Here is an 18,314-nt window from a genome sequence, read left to right as displayed (position 1 = left end):
TTTATGGCCATACCAATCCGTAGGACATGGCCATACCAATCCGTAGGACAGGGACATACCAATCTGTAAAACAGGGCCATTTTAATCCGTAAAACAGGGCCATACCAATCCATAAAACAGGGCCATACCAATCCATAAAACAGGCCATACCAATCCATAAAACAGGGCCATACCAATCCATAAACAGGGCCATACCAATCCGTAGGACAGGGGCATATCAATCTGTAAAACAGGGCCATACCAATCTGTAAAACAGGGCCATACCAGTCTGTAAGACGGGGCCATACCAGTCTGTAAGACGGGGCCATACCAGTCTGTAAGACGGGGCCATACCAGTCTGTAAGACGGGGCCATACCAGTCTGTAAGACGGGGCCATACCAGTCTGTAAAACGGGCATACCAGTCTGTAGGACAGGGGCATACCAATCTGTAGGACAGGGCCATACCAATCTGTAAGACAGGGCCATACCAATCTGTAAGACAGGGCCATACCAATCTGTAAGACAGGGGCATACCAATCTGTAAGACAGGGGCATACCAATCTGTAACACAGGGCCATACCAATCTGTAAGACAGGGCCATACCAATCTGTAAGACAGGGCCATACCAATCAGCAGGACAGCGCCATACCAATCAGCAGGACAGGGCCATACCAATCAGCAGGACAAGGCCATACTAGTTCATAGGACAGGACCATAACATTTCATAGCATAGGGCCATACCTATCAAGAGGACAGGGGTGCATACCAGTTTATAGCACAGGGCCATAACGATTCATGGGACAGGGCAATACTGATTCATAGGATAGGGCCATACTGGTTCAAAGGACAGGGGTGTATACCAGTTCATAGTACAGGGCCATACTGATCCGTGGGACAGGGCCATACCAATATCTACACTAGACCAGGGGGTCAGCACGTTAATTAGAGTTACTGATGCCACATAGGGGGGTTTTCTCGCCTGATAACACTGTCTGGTATTAGGGCCAGATTGTTGATTGTCGAGGGGTCACGTGTCAGTTAAAGCCACGAATAAATAATAAAGAGAAATTAAATTGGTTTGCGGCAGAGCAGACAGACCTTTTGCTCATCGGATCGCAGCATTTCCTGCGCACCGGCATTACTGTTACGTTAATAATATATGTAGTCCTGGCAGAACATGTTCAGTAAAAGCTTCCAGGCCTTTGCAACAAAGAGCATTTGTGATTTTCCATCAGTTCCACCTTATATCAGCAAAGTGTTTTCAGGGCAGCCTGCGCTAACTGTGGTCTGATTGTCTTGCTCCAGATCACCTATTCTATTTTAGAAGATCGCAGCGGAGACCATGCTCTGTTCCACATCGATCCCCAGGCAGGAGTCATTTACACAGCTGCCGTGTTTGACCGGGAGACCAAGGGCTCGTATCTCCTAGAAGTTATGTCGTCGGATGGATCAGAGTCTGCTCGACCTGGAAAACATGGGCAACCCAATTCTGGTGAGGATAATATGGGGTTTATTTTGGCACAGTGGCCTTACTGCTCAACAGAAATGCAGCATACATCCCAAGATCTATTCCTAAACAGTTGCCCACAACCCTCCCCACCCCAAGGTCCTGCCGAGATACCCATACCCCTCCCTACCCCAAGGTCTGATCCTGCTGAGATACCCATGCCACTCCATACCCCAAGGTCTGTTCCTGCTAAGTTGCCCACAAACCACCCCGATGTATCTTCACAAAGCAGTGCCCATAGCCCATAAAACCCCAATGCCTCATCCTGCTGAGGTGCCCATAGCCCTTCATACCCAACGTCTGATCCTGCTGAGATACCCATACCCTTCCATACCCCAAGGTCTGATCCTGCTGAGATACCCATACCCTTCCATACCCCATGGTCTGATCCTGCTGAGATACCCATACCCCTCCATACCCCAACGTCTGATCCTGCTGAGATAGCCATACCCCTCTTTACCCCAACATCTGATCCTGCTGAGATGCCCATACCCCTCCACACCCCAACATCTGATCCTGCTAAAATACCCCAAAGTCTGATCCTGCTGCAGTGCCAGAGGGAGGGTCAATTGTTACGTTGGTAACTCTCAGCCCTGTTACCTCCTCACCTTTTAAATATTTAGGGTTGGGCACACCTGTCAACATGTAAAGAAACCCAGGGATTAACTCATGCAGTTCTGTTCGTATAAAATGACTTTAACCTGCCAGAAGCTAATGCAAATCATGTCACTTTTTGTGTATTTAAATTAAGTTATGCACAAAAAATGAAATGTATTCTTTTATGCAATGCTAATGAAAACTATTCTAGAAGCAGCTTCAGGCTTCACAAACGGCTTAATATCGTGAATTTATAATGGTGTTCAGAAGGATCTACATCCTAACGCTCCTCTGAAGAGCAGCACGGTTTGCAAATGAGAACAAATTAACCCCAATAAAATGCGTTATTGGGGCAATTGGGCCAGAAATAAAAAATAAAAAAATGAGCCATTGACATGGGGCATCAGTTATACTCGTGTTATCCATTGAAACAAATTCCCGTCCACATTCATCTCATCTTCAAGAGCTTTGGAATAACACGGCTGTATAAATTGTTTCCGAGCCGCAGGGTCTGTCCGCGGATTGTATGCATATTAGTTTTCCGTGAAGAGACAGATACTTACTTTCTTCTTATTGAAGTTGAAGACGGCGGAGGAATGAGTTCCAACGGTACGGCAACTATTCATGTTCTAGATATCAACGATCACGCTCCGGTGTTCACCCAGGATACGTGGCATGCTACCGTCTGGGAGACAAGTGAAATCAACTCTAACGTCCTTCAGGTGGTGGCAGTAGATGAAGATGATGGAGAAAACGCTTTATTGTCATTTAGCATTGTTGGAGGAGACCCAGGCCACGCATTCACTATTGAAAGCAACCAAAAGGAGAAACACGCGATAATTAAACTTAATAAGAAGCTGGATTATGACATCCCTGAGGAACGGAGATTTAACCTTACCATCGAGGTCCGGGACTGTGATTTTTCTTCAGTTTCCCACTGCCTGATCGAGTTACAGGACTGCAATGACCATCTGTTTTGCAAGTGCCCCCTTTCTTTGAAAATATAACCGTGGGCTCTACCGTTACGCATGTCACAGCTTCTGACGCCGACTCCGAATTAAATGGACAGTTTGCTTATGGCATTCACGCGGAGTCTGATGTCTTCGGTCAGTTGTATGTTGACCAAAGTGGGGCTGTCAAAGTGGTGAAAGCCCTAGACCGGGAGTTGACTTCCCAATACCACCTGGTCATTGTAGCCTCAGACCGGGGTATCCCAGTTGAAACAGGAAGCGCAACTGTCATTCTAGACCTTCTGGATGTTAACGACAACGGGCCAGCATTGGCTGCTCCGTACAAACCTATTGTTTGGGAAAACGCAGTCTGGCCTCAGAGCGTCCATGTCAACGAGACATCGGATTTTTTGTATGCTGTGGATCTGGATACTGCAGAGAACGGAGCACCGTTTACTTTTACTTTGCCAAATGACCATCAGAATTATATCTTTACGTTCTCTGTCCCAGATGCATTATTTTACATGTTTTGGCTCAGAAATCTAATTTTCTTCTTGTCACCAAGTCTTTAATAACCCTTCCTATCCCCCACCCCCCCCCCCCCCCCGAACATCAGTTTGGTTATACGTACGTTCTCTTGATAAAGAGGCAGGAATAATGTTTGTTTTTAAATTGATTATAGAGACCCGCGGCGAATGGTGGCTGTAAGATAAAGGTCGTTCTAGACATGTCATTTTTTGCTAGAAGATTTATAAATATGAATTTTATATATGTACATAAAATGAATGAATCATTTAAGCATACGAGAGATCGAAACAAAGGAAAAAATTATTAATCTCCTTGCCAAGGACAGACGCGCGTGCCCATTCTTATTTTTTATTTATTTTTTTACATTTTTTAAGTAGGCTAATGACATGTAAAATATAAGAGTTGATATTTATTAGATCGCTTTAAATCTGCACAATGAGTTTACATCCAAAAATCCCTCCTGGGAAACGCCGCCAAGTGAAAGTGAGCAGCAACAGCGAATGAATAATCTTTAGGCAACGTTAATGGCTGTCAGAGTTATTTTCATTCCGCGCTTAACTGAGCTAAACAGGAGGGACGTATTGGAAATTAGTCCTAGTTAATTCTCCGGCAGGGCATGCTGATCGTATATTGTACAGTTCCTGACAGCAGAATGTAGGACAAATGATTAAAAATACAGATGGGCACGAATGCAGACATACTTATGAATGTCTTACCATTTTTTCTTGTTTAAAACAGCCGGGTGGTCATCAGCAGAGATTGGGAAGGTCATTGTGCTGGATGAAGATGGGATATAAAACACTATTCCGCCGTCTCTCAAATACCCAGGTGAGTTCCATGGCTCGAATAACACACGCATTTCATGGTCATTAATGCACTTCACTATTGACACGCAATGGGTTATAGGTTGACCATGTCGGCCGGTGGCTGACCAGTTGCTTAAAGAGGTCTCAGAGAAGTTGATGGATATTTATTCATCAATCCAGAGGTAAATTGGAATACTCTGTCATGACAAGTGTTTGAGATGTCAGACTTTGATCATTCAGGTGGATCACTGCTAAGGTAGGACGATCTTTAGTGCCGGTCTATAAGGTGTATGAAGGAACTGGATGACACGTCTGGTGTATGAAGGATTGAGCAGACGTGTCTGGTGTATGAGGGAGATAGATGTGTCTGATAAATGACGGAGTGAGAGGACATGTTGTATAAGAGAGGAAGTAGACGTGTCTGGTGTATAAGAGAGGGAGAAGACGTGTCTGGTGTATGAGGGAGAGAAAAGATGTGTCTGGTGTATGAGGGAGAGAGAAGACGTGTCTGGTGTATGACGGAGCAAGAAGACGTGTCTGCTGTATGAGGGAGAGAGATGATGTGTCTGGTGTATGAGGAAGCGAGAAGACATCTCTGGTGTATGAGGGAATGGGATGACATGTCTGGTGTATGACGGAGCAAGAAGACATGTCTAGTGTATGAGGGAGAGAGAAGACACGTCTGGTGTATGAGGGAACGGGATGACACGTCTGGTGTATGAGGGATTGAGCAGACGTGTGTAGTGTATGAGGGAGATAGATGTGTCTGATGAATGACGGAGTGAGAGGACATGTCAGTTGTATAAGAGAGGTAGTTGACGTGTGGTGTATAAGAGAGGGAGAAGACATGTCTGGTGTATGAGGTAGAGAAGAGATGTGTCTGGTGTATGAGGGAGAGAAGAGATGTGTCTGGTGTATGAGGGAGAGAAGAGATGTGTCTGGTGTATGAGGGAGAGAAGAGATGTGTCTGGTGTATGAGGGAGAGAAGAGATGTGTCTGGTGTATGAGGGAGAGAAAAGATGTGTCTAGTGTATGAGGGAGAGAAGAGATGTGTCTAGTGTATGAGGGAGAGAACAGATGTGTCTGGTGTATGAGGGAGCCAAAAGACATGTCTGGTGTATGAGGGAGTGAGCAGTCGTGTCTGGTGTATGAGGGAGAGAACAGATGTGTCTGGTGTATGAGGGAGAGAACTGAGGTGTCTGGTGTATAAAAGAGGGAGAAGACATGTCTGGTGTATGAAGGAGAGAAGAGATGTCTGGTATATGAGGGAGCGGGATGACATGTCTGTTGTATATGAAAGGGATGGGACAACTCTGGTGTATGAGTAAGCGAGCAGACGTGTCTTTTTAATGAGGGAGAGAGAAGACGTGTCTGGTATATGAGGGAGATAGGTTTGTTTGTTGTATAAGAGAGGGAGAAGGCATGTCTGGTGTATGAGGGAATGAGAAGAAATGTCTGGTGTATGAGGGAGAGAACAGATGTGTCTGGTGTATGAGGGAGCCAAAAGACATGTCTGGTGTATGAGGGAGTGAGCAGTCGTGTCTGGTGTATGAGGGAGAGAACAGATGTGTCTGGTGTATGAGGGAGATAACTGAGGTGTCTGGTGTATAAAAGAGGGAGAAGACATGTCTGGTGTATGAAGGAGAGACGAGATGTCTGGTATATGAGGGAGCGGGATGACATGTCTGTTGTATATGAAAGGGATGGGACAACTCTGGTGTATGAGTAAGCGAGCAGACGTGTCTTTTTAATGAGGGAGAGAGAAGACGTGTCTGGTATATGAGGGAGATAGGTTTGTTTGTTGTATAAGAGAGGGAGAAGGCATGTCTGGTGTATGAGGGAATGAGAAGAAATGTCTGGTGTATGAGGGAGCGAGCTGATGTGTCTCGTGTATGAGGAAGATAACTGAAGTGTCTGGTCTATAAAGGAGAGAGAAGACATGTCTGTTGTATAAGAGAGGGATAAGACGTGTCTGGTGTATGAGGGAGGAGATGTGTCTGGTGTATGAGGGAGAGCGAAGACTTGTCTGGTGTATAAGTGAGAGAACAGATGTGTCTGGTGTATGAGGGAGTGGGATGACGTGTTGTATAAGAGAGGGAAAAGGGATGTCTGGTGTATGAGGGAGCGAGATTACGTGACTGATGTATGAGGGTGCGAGATTACGAGTCTATTGTATAAGGGAGGGAGAAGACATGTCTACTGTATGAGGGAGAGAGAAGATGGGTCTGGTGTATGAAGGACTGAGAAGCCGTGTCTGGTGCATGAAGGAGAGGGAACGTGTGTCTGGTGTATGAGGGAGCGAGAAGACATGTCTGGTGTATGAAGGAGCGAGAAGAAGTGTATCTGGTGTATCAGGCAGAGAGAAGACATGTCTAGTGTATGAGGGAGAGAGAGGATGTGTATGACGGAGAGAGAAGATGTGTTTGGTGTATGAGGGAGAGAGAAGACGTGTCTGGTGTATGAGGGAGAGAGAAGACGTGTCTGGTGTATGAGGGAGAGAGAAGACGTGTCTGGTGTATGAGGGAGAGAGAAGACGTGTCTGGTGTATGAGGGAGTGAGAAGACGTGTCTGGTGTATGAGGGAGTGAGAAGACATGTCTGATGTATGAGGGAGCAAGATAAAGTCTCTGGTGTATGAGGGAGCGAAAAGACATGTATGATATATATATATTTTTTTTTTTCCTCCCTCATACACAACACGTCTTCTCCCTCCCTCATAAACCAGACATGTCTTCTCGCTCCCTTATATACCAGACATGTCTTCTCTCTCCCTCATCCACCAGACACATCTGCTTGCTACCTCATACGCCAGATATGTCTTCTCCCTTTCTTATACAACAGACACGTCTTCTCGCTCCCTCATACAACAGACACGTCTGCTCTCTCCCTCATATACGAAACATGAATTCTCCCTCTCTCATACACCAGACATGTCTTCTCTCTCCTTTATACACCAGACACGTCTTCTCTCTCCCTCATACACCAGACACGTCTTCTCTCTCCCTCATACACCAGACACGTCTTCTCTCTCCCTCATACACCAGACACGTCTTCTCTCTCCCTCATACACCAGACACGTCTTCTCTCTCCCTCATACACCAGACACGTCTTCTCTCTCCCTCATACACCAGACACGTCTTCTCTCTCCCTCTTACACCAGACATGTCTTTTCTCTCCCTCATACACCAGTCACGTCTTTTCTCTCCCTCATACACCAGACACGTCTTGTCCTTCCCTCATACACCAGTCACGTCTTCTCTCTCCCTCATCCACCAGACATGTCTTCTCTGACCCTCATACACCAGACACATCATCTTGCTCCCTCATACATGAGACATGTCTTCTCTCTCCCTCATACACGAGACATGTCTTCTCTCTCCCTCATACACGAGACATGTCTTCTCTCTCCCTCATACACGAGACACGTCTTCCCTCTCCCTCATACAGCAGACACATATTCTCTCCCCCTCAAACACCAGACACATCTTCTCTCACCCTCATACACCAGACACGTCTTCTCTCTACCTCATACAGCAGACATGCCTTCTCCCTCTCTTATACAATAGGCACGTAATCTCGCACCCTCATAAACCAGACACGTCTTCTCGCTCCCTCATAAACCAGACACGTCTTCTCTCTCCCTCATACACCAGACACGTCTTCTCTCTCCCTCATACACCAGACACGTCTTCTCTCTCCCTCATACACCAGACACGTCTTCTCTCTCCCTCATACACCAGACACGTCTTCTCTCTCCGTCATACACGAGACACGTCTTCTCTCTCCCTCATACACGAGACACGTCTTCCCTCTCCCTCATACACGAGACACGTCCTCCCTCTCCCTCATACACGAGACACGTCTTCCCTCTCCCTTATACACGAGACACGTCTTCCCTCTCCCTCATACAGCAGACACATATTCTCTCCTACTCAAACACCAGACACATCTTCTCTCCCCCTCATACACGTCTTCTCTCCCCCTCATACACCAGACACGTCTTCTCTCTACCTCATACAGCAGACATGCCTTCTCCCTCTCTTATACAATAGGCACGTAATCTCGCACCCTCATACACCAGGCACGTAATGTCGCACCCTCATACACCAGACGTGTCTTCTCACTTCCTCATACACCAGACATGTCTTCTCTCTCTCAAATGCAACAGATACATCTGCTTGCTACCTCATACGCCAGCTATGTCTTCTCCCTTTCTTATACAACAGACATGTCATCTTGCTCCCTCATACACCAGACATGTCTTCTCGCTCCCTCATAAACCAGACACGTCTTCTCGCTCCCTCATAAACCAGACACGTCTTCTCTTTCGCTCATACACCAGATACTTCAGCTCACTCCCTCATACATCAGACATGTCTTCTTGCTCCATAAGACATGTCTGGTGTATGAGGGAGCAAGAAGACATGTCTGGCGTATGAGGGTGAGAGAAGACGTGTCTTTTGTATGATAAAGAGAGAAGATGTGTCTGGTGTATGAGAGAAGATGTGTCTGGTGTATGAGGGAGTGAGCAGACATGTCTCTTGTATAAGAGAGGGAGAATACATGTCTGATATATGAGGGAGCAAGAAGACATGTCTGATATATGAGGGAGAGAGTTGAAGTGTCTGGTGTATGAGGGAGAGAGAAGACGTGTCTGGTGTATGAGGGAGAGAGAAGACGTGTCTGGTGTATGAGGGAGAGAGAAGACGTGTCTGGTGTATGAGGGAGAGAGAAGACATGTCTGGTGCATGAGGGAGAAAGAAGACGTGTCTGGTGTATAAGGGAGAGAGACAAAGTGTCTGTTGTATGAGGAAGAGAGAAGATGTGTCTGGTGTATGAGAGAAGACGTTTCTGGTGTATGAGAGAGTCAGCAGACGTGTCTGGTGTATGAGGGAACAAACAGACATGTCTGGTGTATGAGGGAGAGAGACGACATGTCTGGTGTATGAGGGAGAGAGACGACATGTCTGGTGTATGAGGGAGAGAGACGACATGTCTGGTGTATGAGGGAGAGAGACGACGTCTGGTGTATGAGGGAGTGAGCAGACGTGTCTGTTGTATAAGAGAGGGAGAATACATGTGTGATATATGAGGGAGAGAGCTGAAGTGTCTGGTGTATGCAGAGCCGGCCTTAAGTATTCTGGTGCCCTGTGCGGACTACTCTTCTGGCGCCACCCCCATCCCCTTCTCACTGCCCCTCCCCCCACTCTGCCCCTTCTCACTGCCCCCCCCTTCCCCTTCTCACTGCCCCCTCCTCTGCCCCTTCTCCCTATCCTTACTTACCTTGTTGCCGGACTCCTGCGGTGGAAGCGGGAGGCGTCCGTCTTCCCGATCTGCCGCGGTGCGTGCTTCACAGCTGAGCGCCGGAATATTAAGAGTGAGGGGCGCCGAGCGGTCGCTGAAAACGTCACAAGCGACCGCTCGGCGCCTCTGCCAGGACTTAAATTGAAACATCGGGTTTTTTTTGTTTGTTTTAACTTTATTTAACATCATCCATGTTAAATAAAGTTAAAAAAAAAACAACAAAACAGAAAAACGATGCTTTAATTTAAGTCCCAGGCAGGCTCCCCTGTTGCCATGGCGCCCTGTGCGGCCGCACAGGTCGCACACCCCTAAGGCTGGCCCTGGGTGTATGAAGGAGAGAGAAGACATGTCTGGTGTATGAGGGAGAGAGAAGACGTGTCTGGTGTATGAGGGAGAGAGAAGACATGTCTGGTGTATGAGGGAGAGAGAAGACGTGTCTGGTGTATGAGGGAGAGAGAAGACGTGTCTGGTGTATGTGGGAGAGAGAAGACGTATCTGAGGAAGATAACATTGCATTGACAGTTTTTTTTCTGTAGGTATTTTTGGTTGAACCAAAACAACGCGACAATCCTAATGACCGAGAGACCTCCGCAGGGAACGTACGACCTCAATATTACGGTTTCTGGCGGTGTGTGGCCAGATACCTTCTCTACTATCAAAATGTATGTACAAGAGATTGGAAGTGACGCCTTCCGCAGCTTGGTGTCTCTGAGACTCACAAGTAAGTAATAAGTCGTGCGGAGGGGTCTCAGGTAGATTCTTGTAGGACTCCGCTGGGACATTTGATGGGAAGACTGCCTGGTTTGACCATCATAGAGTTTGCACTAGATAAAGAAGTGATGTACAGGTCACCAGAGCTACATATATATGTAACCATTTCCCTGGACTCCTTTACATTGTACCATGAAGACATTAAAATGATGTAGTATCCCTGCATAGGGATAAAAGGAAATGGTGGGACAGGAACGCTCTTGGCATTAAGTGACCCCTGTCCTACTCAGTGCGTAACCCCAATTCCCTTCCCCGCTCCTATCTGGGTAAATATGTTACTATCTCTGCTTCTCAGTCACAACTTTTTAACCCGCATTTTAGGCATTACAGCAGAGGAATTCATAGAGAAGGATGAGTTTGGAGTCAGCAGACGTGACCAGCTCCAGGCCGTCCTGGCAGACGTGGCAGCTGCCCATCCCAGCCATATCCACATCTTCAGTGTGGTGAATGCAGAGGATAACGCGACCGACGTGACATTTTCAGTATGCGGAGCTGCCTCCTGCCACAAACCCGAGATCTTACGGAGCTTATTGACAGCCCAGAGAGAGAAGGTATGGACAGAGTGTTTATGGCGTTATTACTGAGTAAGAATAACGTCGGCTGTCTCTTAAAATTTATGATATTACAAAACGCAGAATATTTATCAGTCTCGTGATATCTAGATGTATCCGGTTTGTCTTTCAGAGTTTTGTGGAAATAATTCCCTTGATTTTGAATCTCTGAGGGTACAGCCGGGGGTTTATTACTTTATAACAAAAGTAAAGATCTAAGAGCGATGCGTTTTAATCATCTTTATCTGCATTTGTTGTGGGAGGGAGCTGGTCCTGGGGTGCCTAATGGCAACAGAACTGTGATGGTGTCTAGATAAGTTTTTGGTGCCGTCTTAACTGAGTTTTTTTGTATTCTTCTCAATGACAGATCCGATCAGTTCTGAAGGAAAGGAATTCCCAAGTATCCATTGAGTTCTGTTCGCAGGATGGCGGGTGCACAATCCATGGCGCAGTCAGCAGATTCGTGGATGGAGGTAGCGCATCTTTAGTCTCAATTCCCCAAGTCAGAAACATGTCCTGCACAGAAACAATTTTACCAGAACTGTTATTCTCTGCCCCAAAACCCTTGCCTGAATGGTGGGACTTGCATGTCGACTCTCACCGGTTACAGGTAGGCAGATTCTCTCGACCATTTCCTGTGTGACTTATCCCTTACATCACCAACTTCAGACAGTCTACCTCTGAAACTAAAATATTTCCATTTGTCTTTCTAGGTGCCGCTGTTTGACTTCGTTCCTTGGGCCACGCTGTCAGCAGGCTCAGAACATTTCACGGTAACGGTTATGCATGGATTCATCCTATCGGCCACTGCTCGGACATCCATTTATCGCTGGAGTGCGTAAGCGACGGCACAGACGGATTATTACTACACAGCGGAGCGTCAAGAGACAGTAAGAACTTTATCGCAGTTGGTGAGTATCAGGAAAGGGCGTAGAGAGAAGGAGCAGTGGCATCAACAACTAGAGCAGGGGCGTCCAACGTGCGGCCCTCCAGCTGCTGCAGGACTACATCTCCCATACTCCTCAGCCAGCCCCTTAGCTGAAAGAGCATTATGGGAGATGTAGTCCTGCAACAGCTGGAGGGCCGCACGTTGGACGCCCCTGAACTAGAGAGTAAAGGCAGAGCACCTTCTCTCCCTTATATTGTATAGTTATTATATACCCCCCTTATGCTTCCTTTTGAGCTTTCTTAGGAGGAAGAGAAGCTTGGATGTTATTTTGTGCTTTAATTGATTCAAACTAAGAAGAAATTGAGAACTAAACCACTTTTATTGAATATCTACACAGTACAATACAGAGAGTCAAATCATAAGTACAATGCAATGAGTAACAAATCACAAATAACAAATCCCAAGTAATAAATCCCAAGTAGATCACAATTCAAAAAGTAACAAGTACAGTGCAATGAGTAACAAATCACAAAGCAAAGAATCACAAATACAGTGCAATGAGTTACAAATTACAAGGCTTAGAGATACAAATACAATTATGAAGTCATGAGTAACATTAAGTAAAAGTAAGTCTACATTGACAATCACAGTTGAATTACATTCTTAGTCTGCTCCAGGTCCAGCCGCACTGCTGTTAATAGGGTTTTGTTTCCATTTCCAAAGAGATTACAAGCGGTCGGCTCCTTCTCATCTTCAGACAAGACCTGACCATGCTGAGGCTTAGCTTTCCAGAGCAGGTGAACATTTCACATGGAGAATGGCATCAGATAGACCTGCACATAAAAGATAAAGTTAATTAACACATCGTGAGCCAGACATGTAATTAATGCAGCCACAGGAAAGCTTAAATATTCTCCTTTACTGACAGAAGCAGAATGAAGGCAAATCTTTAAGAGCAGACACAGAGCTGCATTATACTCAACTAACTGACCCTCAGCTAACTCTACATGGAACATAACCAAGACAAGTCACACCAAATACACAACGACTCGAGTCGCACGCAGTCAAATTTACGTAAGGAAAATGTCAACGTCGGGCAGTCAGGGAAGATGAATTACTGACTTCATTTACTTCGGTGCAGGGAGTCAGCCTGACTCTGGATCGCTGCCGCACGGCTTTGATAAATGAGACAGAGGGGATCGGAGGAAAGCTACTTACAGAGGATCGAACGAGTTGTGAAGTCCACGGAGTCATCATGCAGGACAGAAGGTACGGAGCACACGGACAGCTTGGGCTGGAGATCAGGGCTGACTTTACTGCAGTCACAGATGATAAACCGGGATTAATGCCTAGCGGCTGCTCTACTGGGTTTGCAATCTGCGTGGATGAAGAGAAAGGAAGTGTTGAAGAGTCATGACAATTTGTATGCATGTTTATTATCTGCAGTAGTAAAACCACACACCACGTGTTACTGTGACCCGTGTCTGATATGCATGCCATTCTCTGCAGGTTTTGGGAGCCGGATACCGTTCTGCAGCTCGGACGCGTTAGGCAGTCATCTACTCGTTCCCACAATCTCCTTCCGCACAAACCCTTTAAAGGCTGTCTCCGCAACGTCGTTCTTAATAAGCAGGTAATGACTTTCTATCACGCAGAGTATCACTTACCTCTTACTGCAGACGGCCGCTCTGTAGTGGACGTGGGAGCTGCGGATGCATCTGGTAAACTGGATCAGCTTTGGTACTTTGGGGGTCACTGAGTAGAGGGACGCAGTATAACCAGGTGGGTTAGGATAGTCATGGCCAGTATCATGTAGGACAGAGGTTGGTAATGATCCTATAAGACACAAATAAATTAGAAAGTTTTGATTAGTAACGTGTATTATTACCAATATTCAGTAACATACAACTCGCAGATATGCAGCCGGACTGCACGAGGAGCCGGGTCAATAGACATTCTAAGGGTAACAAAGGGTAACTAAACCGTAAGAACGCAACCGGTAGCGGGGTCCGTATCAGTTTTCCGCAGAGTTATCTGAGCTACTTTGTGCTGACCTGCAAAATTATGGGGTGTGTGTTTCCTTTAACACAGGTGTATGATCTAGCAGCCCCACTGGACGCCGTTTATAGCTCCCCAGGCTGTGCGAGGAAGGGTACAGCTTGCTCATCACCCGCACCCTGCAACTCTCCTTGTGTCAGTGACCCCCGGACCCCCAGCTGTGATTGCCCACCCGCTCACCAGGACTGCGGAAAAGGTACAGGCTTGGCTTTCACCGATGCGCTCACGGATAATAACTCTACAAGAACATTAAAATGAGACAAACCTGAATTAATGGTTCCACCATCTCGCTGATATCACAATGTCTCCCAATATAAAATGTGTTAGATAATTGGAAAATGGGGAGTCGCGGTGCGATCAACAAGGAATCCATTCAAATGTTTGGGCCAAAGCTCCGCCAGAATGGACTCTTCATACATCACATCTGAACGCTCTGCCACCGCCTGGTGCTCTGCTGGGCGATCATTTCTGTATCATAGTGAATAGCGTAATCCGCATTATATACTCATCGTTTTGCAGATGTCCACGAACACTTCTTCCATCCTGGAGGCCATATCCGGTACCTGCTCCCTCATGCTCTCCATCTGCAGCGGACACATTTTCAGGCAACGTTAAGAACACGCAACGCCGACAGCATCATCCTGCGTTTGTCTTCTAAGGACCGGAGCGAATCCATCCACCTGCAGGTACCAAACACAGCATGAAGTCCTTACTGTGACATGCGCCATGCTGCACGTTGGGTAGAGTCGCGTCCACATCTGAAGCTCCTGATTCAGAGCAGCCGGTAGATGGGACAGCTTTAGGGTCATTGTATTTCAGTGTTCGCTGCGAGAGCCCAGAGTTCTCCACTGTTAGGTGGTCCGGGTCCGCAGCAATGGCGAGCAGCCTGTAGATCATAGCGGAGCTTCAGCACCCGATGGTTAAGCATGACCTTGGGATCTAACGGCACCGTTTGTTTTGTCGAGGTGAGGCATGGGCTTCTAACAGTCTCCTACAATCTCGGAGAGTGGAACAAAGCTGGCTTGGAAAGGATGCAGAACGAGTTCACGCTTCGCTTTAATGGAGGAGGGGAGCACAGACGACAGCAGCTCACGAGACCTACAAAGAAATTAAAGTCGTTCCGAGATGCGCGACTCTGGGAAGCATCAACCAATCGGGTTATCCAGGTAAAAAAACAATAGTTAGATAGTAAGCGTTTACGCTTTCGCAACAATGGGCTTCAATAAAACTAAAAGCATTTCTAGTGAATGTACGATTAGAAGCCGTCTGTATATCTATGGGGTATAAAGACTCTCCCTGCCCGTCATTACCTGGAATCCACCATACGATGCTGAATTCTCACTGTCCCATCATGCGCTGATCTCCAATTCCTTCGGTGTAATCGGGAAGCATAAAGAACGCGAGACTGAACGGCTACCGCCTGCCCATGGAGTACACAACGGCCTCGCCGGTGTCCGTTATAAGCCGGGAAGGAGTGACCGAAGGCTGCGTCTCCGACGTCTGTAGCAGCAGCCCCTGCAGCCGCGGCTTTGTCTGCGTTGATCTATGGATGAACCACGAATGCAGGTATCACCCAACGTGTGCTGGGGTCACAAGACTTCAGAAGAGATTAGAGCTTTGGGGTCTTACCTTGTGCTTTCTAAGCATTCCCAGTTAAGCTGCACTCCATACACCGCATTCACTCCTCTCGATTGTTAAACCACCACTCCCATGTGTCGAGGGATAATGAGAATAGTTGTCCTGTATGAAAGAGGAAGAAACATTTTGAAACACTTTTCATGATTTCGTTTTACTGGCTTAAAATGTATCTGATCTTCCGCTGTTATGGTACATTTAACCCCTTCTCTCCCTGTAACTCCACAAGTTCCCCCCAGGATACCTGCTTACAGAGAACAGCACAGAAGCTCACTGCGTCTACACGGTATGTGCCAGCCACCCATGCAAACACGGCACGTGCCACACTCGCCAGCCAAATTCACCTGCCTCTGCGCAGAGGGGTACGTCGGGAGCGGATTTCACGTCTTCAGCCCCGGACTCTGGTTCAGCACTCTTATGGCATCTTGATTTGCCTCCTGACGATCATAGGTAAATTTAACACACCGTCTCCCTCATTACCTCCCATGTAACCCGGGAGGGGGGCTCAGCACCACCTTTAAGGGGATCGGTCATTCATTAACCCAAGGGCATTGGTTTATACAGCGCTGGAAGTCCTACCAAGGGTGGATCAGGGCAAGTTAAGATTGGTAGCAACCCTGTTATTCATGATGGATCAAGAAAAAGCATTAAAATATAAAAAATATTCAGTACCTTGCATGCTTCAAGAGGATAATTCTTGTGTCTCCATTCGCAGTGCTGATCATCTGAATTCTGTTGTGGTCTCGCTGCAAGAGGAGGAAGACCATAAACCAAGGAGTTTATCACGGATCTGGGGACCTTGAGGACACCAGAAAAAAACATCTTCCATTACAACGAAGAATGCGGCGGCACAAAGACCACGTGAGTGAAGAGTTTGTGGGATACAATGTTACATTTTTTATATGTAGTTTGTAGCAAGTTTAAGACTTTGGTCCACTTACCAACTAATACAAACCATGGACAATTACAGGCCAATAACGGGTGGGAGCTGCTGCTGATCCTGGAATTCTGATACAATCCGTACTCCATACGCCTTAAGCCGCTTCATACACAGCTGAACAGTTAAAGGGATAATTGCCTTGTGTAACGAGATGGAATGTTTTAATTACCCAAATCACACTCAAAATACATTTATGGGGGGGGGGGGGTAGGCAAGCACAGATTTGGTGCAGGACGGGTTAAATTGGATGAATGCTCGTTTGGTTCGTTCGTCTGTCTCAGCGAGTTGCCAATCAGTTTTAATTCGAGTGAATGTTCTCTGCAGGACGCATTCAATGCGACAGAGCTCCAGCTGTGTGATTGGAGCAGGGCCGCGCACGCTTTCTGCAGGAAGACCGGAGGGCTTCATGGAAACTGTCCCTTAAGCTGCGATTCCGAGACATCTGTCGGTTCCCCGCGTCGGAGCGGAGCTGTTCTTTTACCTGCGGAGATTTCGGCCGATACTTCTACAACGCGTTCCAAGAAGCTGCCTACATCCAGCAAGCGCTTTCATGCGACAGCTTAAAGGTCTATCACGTGGAAGGAGACGGCTCCCCGGCGGGCAGCCTCAGCACGCTGGCGTCGTCCGGAGCCGAGGGGGACGTGGAGTACGAGGAGGAGATGAGACGGTGGGGGCCAAAGTTTGTGACTCTCTCTAAACTCTACTCTTACACGGACGCCGATGATCTGCAGTGAAAGAGCGATGATTGGGAAAGACATCCTATGCTTTTGGCAGAGACTTGCGGTGATAACATTGAGGATTGTGCACCCAAAGCAACAATGGTTTGATCTGGAGAAGCTGCAGAAATAAAGGACAGAAAGCAGACCAAAGAGCTTACAGTCTAACCAGTGGTATCCCCTCGCTCACCTTGGGACGGAGTCCACCGTGTCTGAAGATGTCCAGAACAGCAGCAAACAGATCTGCAAACCTAGAGCCGGGACAAGAAGCTTGCATTAGTTCTCTAGTTACCCTTTATACCCCCGCGTGACTCCAATTAACGTCTGATCACCGCACCCCTATCAAAGCTTTAACGAGCTCCACCCGGGACTGGGATTCCATTTCCTTACGAGGGCCCATTAAGGATACAGGATTTATTTCATTTTAACATTACGGGGCTCACTCGGCCCACCCACGTGACCCCCCCTGTTCATGCCTTACCGCCAGCATGCATTCACCTGTGCCAAAGCCCTAGCTCCCTCTTCTGTTTTCACCCTTTAAAGATTGAAATAAACTCAGTAAAACGATTTGGCTCTTTGTCCTCAATTTGTAGTAAAACATTGTTAGGGGCCAGCAATTAAAACAAACCATGGAAACAATCGGAGACCACCCCAAAACTTCATGAGGCCATTTTTGCTGCACATGGTAAGTTCCAGCCCCAATATTTGTTTTATATAGCGCCATCATATTAAGTAGCGCTGTACAATGGCTAGACAGGGTATAAGCCGTATGTAACATAATTTGACTTAAAACACAGGTGAGGAGGGCCCGCTTGTGTTAATAGGGGGCAAACCCTGCATTTTCAAAGTATATTTGACAAACACATTTCAAATAAAAAATATATATAGAAAACCACTTCTAACAGGATTATGGCCCTTGAGAGCTCCTGTATACTGCGAAAGAGCATCTAAAAGTATGAAGTTAACCATTTAAAGTAACCAAACTACTGAAAAACTTATGTAAAACAACGAAATTACTTTCACAGCATTAGGTAACAAAAGGCAAATAAACTTGTACCAAAAAACTATGCATACCCTGACTA

At 46.8% G+C, this 18,314-nt stretch overlaps 2 pseudogenes; both read left to right on the top strand.

Moving 5' to 3' along the window:
* The window catches only part of LOC149298458 (neural-cadherin-like), a 68,566-nt pseudogene that overhangs the window by 24,132 nt on the left and 26,120 nt on the right, over positions 1–18,314 (top strand).
* LOC149298459 (cadherin-20-like) lies at positions 27–11,836 on the top strand (annotated as a pseudogene).

The sequence above is a fragment of the Sceloporus occidentalis genome, unplaced genomic scaffold (assembly GCF_023333645.1).
Source record: "Sceloporus occidentalis isolate IW3139 unplaced genomic scaffold, rSceOcc1.0.p SCAF_32, whole genome shotgun sequence".
Lineage (NCBI taxonomy): Eukaryota > Metazoa > Chordata > Lepidosauria > Squamata > Phrynosomatidae > Sceloporus > Sceloporus occidentalis.
This window is presented reverse-complemented; position numbering and strand designations above follow the sequence as displayed.